Source organism: Trachypithecus francoisi, unplaced genomic scaffold (assembly GCF_009764315.1).
Source record: "Trachypithecus francoisi isolate TF-2019V2 unplaced genomic scaffold, Tfra_2.0 Lachesis_group20, whole genome shotgun sequence".
In the NCBI taxonomy this organism is placed as follows: domain Eukaryota; kingdom Metazoa; phylum Chordata; class Mammalia; order Primates; family Cercopithecidae; genus Trachypithecus; species Trachypithecus francoisi.
The window spans coordinates 27,660,371-27,668,962 of NW_022681466.1; positions in this window are offsets into that span (position 1 = coordinate 27,660,371).

Sequence of the window (8,592 nt, forward strand, 5' to 3'; positions counted from 1 at the left end):
GGTTTTCTTGTAGAATGTTTATAGGTCCATATCTTACATATAGGTCTTTAATCCTTCTTGAGTTAATTTTTGTATATGGTGAGAGGTATGGGTCCAGTTTCGTTCTTCTATGTATGCCTCTCCAATATTTCCAGCACCATGTTTTGAAAATGGTGTGTCTTCTCTGGTGTATATTTTTGTTGACTTTGTCAAAGATCAGTTGGTTTTTGGTATGTGGATTTGTTTCTAGGTTCTCTATTCTATTCCATTAATCTACATGCCTATTTTTGTACCAGTACAATGCTGTTTGGTGACTATAGCCATGTAGTATTATTTGAAGTCAAGTAATGTGATGCCTACCGCTTTGTTTTGCTGGGATTGCCTTGACTGTTCAAGCTATTTTGGTCTCCATAAGGTTTTTAAGATTTTTTTTTTTCAATTCTGAAATTTTAAGATTGTCCCCCACGATTATTGTGTTGCTGTTTATCTCCTTCTTTATGTCTAGTAAAATTTGTTTTGTGAACTTGAGTGCTCTGATGTTGGGTGCATACATATTTAAGATTGCTATAATCCTCCTGTTGACTTGATCCTTTTATCATTATATAATGATCTTTTTCTGTCTTTTTTACTTTATTTGATTTAAATACTATTTTATCTGATATAAGTATATCTACTGCTGCCTGCTTTTGGTTTCCATTTGCATGGAGTATTTTTTCCACCTCTTGATTTACAGTCTATATGTGTCTACAGGAAAGGCGAATTTATTGTAGGTAGTATAGAGTTGGATCATGTCTTTTTATCCATTCTTCAGTCTTTTAGGTGGAACATTTAATCTATTTACATTGAGTGTTAATATTGATGTGTGAGGTTTAGTTACTGTCACGTCATTGTTTTCAAGTTGTTCTAGATGTTCTTTTTTCCTTTCTCTGTTTTCTTTGTGGTTTGATGAAATTCTGTTGTGTTGACATTTGATTCCTTTCTCGTCCTCATTTGTGTGATTGATTTATAAGAATTGTTGGGGTTCTGTTTGTGAGTGTTTTAGTCATAGCAAATATTGACCTTCCTTTTCATTTTTTAAAATTTGAGTACATAAGAGATGCATATATTTATGGGGTACATAAGAGATACAATGCATAATAATCACATCAGAGTAAATGGAGTATACATCTACCCAAATATTTATTCTTTGCTTTACACACAATTCAGTTAGACTCTTGGATACTTTAATATGTACAATAAATTAACAGTGATTATAGTCATCCTGTTGTGGTGTAAAATACCAGGTCTTATTTATTCTTTCTAACATTTTTCGGTATCCATTAACCATCCCCACTTCTACTTACCTGCCCACTAACTTTCCAAGCCTCTGATAACCATCCTTCTATTCTCTATTTCCATGGCTTAAATTGTTTTAATTTTTAGTGTCCACAAATAAGAGAAAACAGGTAAGGTTTGTTTTTCTGTGCCTGGCGTATTTCACTTAACATAATGACCACCACCAATTTCATCCATGTTGTTGCAAATGTCAGGATCACATTTTTTTAAAATGGCTAAACAGTACTCCGTTGAGTATATGTATCACATTTCCACTTTTCCTTTATTCATTCATCTGTTGATGGACACTTAGGTTGCTTCCAAATCTTGGCTATTGGGAATAGTGCTGTAGTAAATATATTAATGCAAATATCACCTCAATATACAGATTTTCTTATTTTGGGTATACCCCTGGCAGTAGGAATGCTGGATTGCAGGTTTGCTCCATTTTTAGTTTTTTGAGGAACTTCCAATTTGTTCTCCATAGTGGTTGTACTAATTTATATTCCCACCATCAGAGTAATAGAATTCCCTTTTTCCCATATCCTCACCAGCATTTGTTGTTGCCTGTCTTTGGATAAAAGAAATTTTAACTGTGGCAAGGGAAAATTTTTACTATAGTTTTGATTGGTATTTTTCTAATGATCAGAGATGTTGATCACCTTTTCATATATCTGTTTGAAATTTGTATGTCTTCTTTTGAGAAATGACTATTGAGATAGTTTACCTATGTTTTCATCAAATTATTAGATTTTTTCCTATAGAATAATCTAAGCTTCTTAGATATTTTGATTACTAATCACTTGTCAGATAGGTAATTTGCAAATATTTTATCCCATTGTGTAGGTTGTCACATCACTTGGTTGATGGCTTCCTTTTCTGTGCAGAAGCTTTTTAACTTAAGGTGATTGTATTTGTCCATTTTTGCTTTGGTCGCCTGTGCTTATAGAGTATTACTCAAGAAATCTTTGCTCATACCAATGCCTTGGAGAGTTACACCAGTGTTTTCTTTTAATAGTTTCATACTTTGAATTCTTAGATGTAGTCTTTAATCAATTTTTAATTAATTTTTGTGTATGGCAAGATGTGGGGATCTAGTTTCATTCTTCTACATATGGATATCCAGTTTTCTGAGCACCATTTGTTGAAAAAAGACCATCTTTTCTCCAATATATGTTTGTGGCAACTTTGTCCAAAATGAGTTAACTGTAGATATATAGAATTGTTTGGGGTTCTCTGTTCTGTTTCATTGCCCTACATGTCTGTTTTTATTCCAGTACCCTGCTATTTTGATTAACTGTAACTCTGTAGTGTAATTTGAAGTAGGGTAATATGATTTCTCCAGTTTGTTCTTTTTTGCTCAGGATAGCTTTGGCTAGTCTAGATCTTTTGTTATTCTATATACTTTTTAAAAATTGCTTTTTCTACTTCTGTGAAGAATGACATTGATAATTTGATAGGGATGACACTGAATCTGTAGATTGCTTTGGATAGGATGAACATAAACAATATTTTTCCTTCCGTTTCAATCCATGAACATGTAATATCTTTCCGTTGTTTTGTATCCTCTTCAATTTCTTGCATCAATATTTTGTAGTCTTCATTATGGAGATCTATAGCTCCTTTAGTTAAGTTTATTCCTAGACATATTATTTTATTTGTAGCTATTGCAACGAAATTAGTTTTTTGGTTTGTTTTTCTGATTTCTCACTGTTGGCATATAGAGTGCTACTGATTTTTGTATATTGATTGTATATTATGCTACTTTACTAAATTTATTTAGTAGTTCTACTAGTTTTTCTGGTGGAGTCTTTAGGTTTTTCCAAATGTAAAGTTATATTGTCTGCAAACAAGTATAATTTGACTTCTTCCTTTTGTTTGTAAGCCCTTTATATCTTTATCTTGTCTGATTTATTTAACTAAAACTTCAAGTAGTATGTTGAATAACAGTGGTAAAAGTGAATATCCTGATCTTGTTCCAGATCTTAGAGAAAAGGCTTTCAATTTTTTCTCATTCAGTATAATACTAGCTATGGGTCTGTCATATATGGCTTTCATTATATTGTGGTATGTTCCTTCTATATACAGTATTTTAGGGTTTTTATCATGAATGAATGCTGAATTTTATCAAATGATTTTTCAGCACAAATTGAAATAATCATGTGGATTTTTCCCCTCATTCTGTTGATATGATGTATCACATTGATTTGCATATGTTGAACCATCCTTACATCCCTAAGACAAATCCCACTCTGTCATGATTAATGTTCTTTTCAATGTGCTGTTGAATTTGGTTTGCTAGTATTTTGTCAAGAATTTTTTCATCAATACTCATCAAGAGATACTGGCCTATAGGTTTTTGGTTTTTTTAATGTGTCTTTGGTTTGGTATTAGGATAATACTAGCTTCATAGAAATGAGTTTATGAGTCTCCTCTATTTTTAGAATGAGTCACTTGTATTTTTAGGAACAGTTTAAGTAGGATTGGTATTAGTTTCCCTTTAAATGTTTGGTAAAATTCAGCCGTGAAGCCATCAAGTCCCAGGCTTTCCTTTGCTGGGAAAATTTTTCTTATGGCTTCAATCTCATTACTTGTTAATGGTCTGTTCAGGCTTTTGATTTCTTCATGGTTTGATTATGGCAGGTTGTACATGTCTAGGAATTTATTCATTGTTCTATAGTTACTAACTGACTGGCATACAGTTGCTCATAGTAGCAACTAAAGATACTTTGAATTTCTGTGCTATCAGTTCCAATGTCTCCTTTTTCATCTCTGATTTCATTAGTGTTTTCTTTTCTATTTTTTTCTAAGTTAGTCTGGCTAAAAGTTTTATCAATTTTGTTTGTCTTGTCAAAAAAAGCAACTTTTCACTTTGTTGATATTTTATATTGTTTTCTTCATTTTAATTTCAAATATTTTTCTCTGATTTTTTTCATTTCTTCAACTAACTTTGAGTTTAGTTTGCTCTTGTTTTTCTAGCACTTTAAGATGAATTGTTAGGTTATTTATTTGAAGTTTTTTGTTCTTTTTCCACATAGGCATTTATAGGTATAAACTGTCTTCTTGGTACTGTTTTCACTATATTCTATAGGTTTTGGTATTAATGTCATTTGTTTCAAGAAATTGTTCTATGTCCTTCTTAATTTCTTCATTGACTCATTGGTCATCCATGGACATATTGTTTAATTTCCGTGAGTTTGTACACTTTCCAAAATTTCTCTTGTGAATGATTTCTAGTTTTTTTCCATTGTAGTTGAAGAAGATTCTTGATATTTTTTCAGTTTTTGTGAATGTATTAAGACTTGTTTTGTGACCTAATACATGTTCTATTCTTTAGAATGATCCACGTAGTGGGGAAAATGTTCTGGATGAAATGTTCTGTAAATATTAGTTAGATCCATGCAATATGTAATGCAGAATAAGTCAGAAATTTCTTTGTTGTCTCTCTACTTAGGATAAGAGTAGTTTATACCCTGCAGTTATAGTGTCATAATATTCTGTGTTTTTGTGTGTACCTACTACTACCAGAGAGTTTTGTACCTTCAGGTGATTATTTATTGCTCATTAGTGTTCATTCTTTCTGATGGAAGTACTTCCTTCAGCATTTCTTTTAGGACAGCCCTGGTATTGATGAAGTTCCTCAACTTTTGTTTGTCTTGGAAAATCTTTATTTATCCTTTATGTTTGAAGGCTATATATTGAATATACTGTCCTAAGATGAAAGCTTTTTTTTTTTTTTTTGCCTTCAGCATTTTAAACATGTCTTGCCACTCTTTCCCTGTCTGTAAGGTTACCAGTGAAATGTCTGCTGCCAGACATATTGGAGCTCTATTTCATGTTATTTTTTTCTTTTCTCTTGCTGCTTTTAGGATTCCCTTTTTATCCTAGATCTTTGGGAGCTTGATTATTAAATTTCTTGAGGTACCCTTCTTTAAGAATAGTAATTCTTACCTATTCTCATAGCCTGATGAGGCCAGGTACTCTCCTAATATGTTTACAGAGACAATTATCCTTTATTTATATATTGCTTACTTTCAAACTTGTGTATATTAATGTGAATATATGTATAAATGTTAAGACGTAAATGCATATAGAGAAATACAATTTAATTTAATGCAATCAAATTCTATTGAGAGCTTGTTTTGCTTCATTATTCTGGTATGTAAATTGAGGCAAATGAAACCTTGTTGTCAACCCCTGCTATATATACATGCGCACATACACATTTTGCACAATCAGTTGAAGCTGCCTTTGCAAAAATTATAACAATAAAAAATTATGAAAATGACAGAGATCTGACCTGCTGATTCCATCTTCTTTCTAACCTCCAAGCTGTCCTTCTTCATTCCTGAGCGTAGGCCCCACTAACTTTGGGAGGAACTTAGTTTAAAATTTAAATTTGAAACAAAGATGGTAACAGACATTTCCCAAAACAAACCCCTTCTTTGCATGGGGATCAAATTACCTTCGTTAGACTAACAAATTTAGCCACAAGATTAAAAAGTATGGTTTAGGAGCCATGCAGCCAGAGACCAGAAGATCCCTAACCTTACAAATTGCTCCTGGAAATAACATCACTATTTTGAAACCAAGATTGGCGCTGAAGACATTTTTCAGATCCTGCATTCTGATGCACTAGCTGGCACCATCTAGCCTGGTAATCTGATTCAACCAGTTCTATGAACCCACCCAGGAACAGAAGACAGCAAAAAGAACCCACTTCAATGCTATATGATTTCATCTCTGACCTGACCAATCAACACTTCCCAGTCCCTGCCTGCTACCTGCCAATTATCCTTAAAAACCCCCAGTCTCCTAATTTTCTGGGAGACTGATTTGAGTAATAAAACTCCAGTCTTCTGTTCAGCCAGCTCTGTGTGAATTAAACTCTTTCTCTGTCACAATTCCCCTGACTTGATAAATCAGCTCTATCTGGGCACAGCATGTTGGGTAGTTACACAGTTGCTTTACATAGAAAAAAAATGATTGAAATCTCCTTTTAACATCCTTCAAATAAATAAATAAACAAACCAGAAAAGGGGCTTCTCACCTGTAATAGAATTTTTTTTAATGTCTATTAGAGTCCTTCTATTTTGCTACTATGTTAAACATGAGTGAAATATTGGCTTCCAAATAAAATGCAGCTCCAAAGAACCCAACAGATCCAATATTAGAATAGTCGTATATTCAATACATTTCTACTTAGAAACAGGTAGTTGTTAGAATTTAGTACACTTGAGAAATCAGATATTTGTAGTTGTCTCATATCATATAGAGTTCCAAGGAAGCAATTCTATTTTCTAGTTGGTTATGCTCGATAAATCAAAGAAAGCATCAGAGGCATTTTCTCTCAGTTACATAGGTAACTGTCAATGCTCTATATTTTGAGAAGTGATGTGTTCTCTAACATATTGTTTCTGTAGCTGAAGTTGCCATATCTCAGAAACTCACAAATTGATTATTCATAAAGTCCTCCCATTTAAATTAAAATAAAACATTTTGAAAGTCATAGTAGATACAGGTATTAAATGATTTTGGTTAAACTGATTTATCAGACTTAGTTTTCTGACAGAATTGAGAGAAAATAGGATTGAAAAAGCAAACACATTTAGTGGTGCCAGAGACTTCATTGGTGAATCAAAGTTCTTAGTAAGAGAAGCAAAATGAATGGGCAAACCACTTATATATTAATTCATAAACATATATTATGTGTCAGTCCACTGTGCTTTAGCCACTAGGGTTATATTAATAAAAAAGAAAGACCCAATCCCTGTTCTCTAGGAGCTGAAAATAAACCGCAAACAGGAATTAGGATATGAAGAAGTAGGGTTATAATTTTATGCCAGTTGGAGATTGATTATGGAAATACTCCCAGAGAAGAGAATATGTTGAATAAAATGAGGGTACTTGGCTATGCAGATACCTAGAAGGTTGTGCCCTCTGGAGAAAGGAAATAGCAAGTGCAAAGGCACTGAGGCGGGGGTATGGCTGATGTTTCAAGAAACAACAAAGATCCCTGAATGACTTGATAAGAGATGAGAAATGAAGCAATAGGAGATGAAGTTAGAGGGTGACGAGGGTCTGATCATGCAGAATTTTCTGTCATAATAAGTAATTTTACTTTGACTTCAATAGATAGCTGTTGGAGTGTCTTCTGCATAGGAGTATCATGATCTCATTTATATGTTAAGATGATCACTCTACTGTTTTAATAATAGATTGCAGGGGTCAAGGGGAAAGGAAGAAAAATATTTAACAAGTTAATAACATAATCTATGCTATAGAATATGTTAACAAAGTGGTCATCTTCTGACTGTAATTTCAAGGTAGAGCTAATAGGATTATTAAATAGCTACAAATGAGTGTGAGAGAGCAGTCAAAGATGACACCAAGATTTTTGCTTGAGCAATGGATAAAATGAGGAATGGAGTTGGCCATAAGTGATATGAGGAAGACTTCAGGTAGAGTTTGTGGTATAATATTGATATGGTTTGGCTGTGTCCCCACCTAAATCTCATCTCGAATTCCCACATGTTGTGGGAGGGACCAAGTGGGAAGTAATCGATTCATGGGGACAAGTCTTTCTTAAGCTGTTCTCATGATAGTGAATAAGTCTCATGAGATCTGATGATTTTAAAAGGGGGAGTTTTCCTGCATAAGCTCTTTCTCATTGCCAGCCAGCATCCATGTAAGATGTGACTTGCTCTTCCTTGCCTTCTGTTATGATTGTGAGGCCACCCCAGCCATGTGGAAGTGTAAGTCCATTAAACCTGTTTTCCTTCCCAGGATCAGGTATGTCCTTATCAGCAGCATGAAAATGGATTAATACAAATATGCTGAGTTAAGTCCTGGACAAAGTAAGCTTGAGACAACTATTCGATTTCCAAATCCATATGTCAAGTGAGAAGTTGGGTATATAGTTATAAATTTCAAGGCAGTAATCCAACCTGGATATATAAATATGTCATGTATAAAATTTAAAGCCATGGCGTAGAACTATATACAAAGAAATATCACAGATAACGAATATACATGTAGAAAAGAAAAGAGGTTCAATATTAAAAGTCAGGGACATGAGGGAGAATCAGCATAAAAGTCAGAGGATTTACCAGGAATACTGCTAAAAACCAGGCAAGTAGATGTTCTGGATGCACCAAAGAAGGGATATATCAAGGCAGAAAGAATAATGAACTATATCAAGTATAATGATAGGTCAGTAGAGATGATGATATGGGAGAAAAGCAGAAGGATCAGCCTAACAACATTAGATGTTGGAAGTTTGTTTCCAGGAGAGAGGGA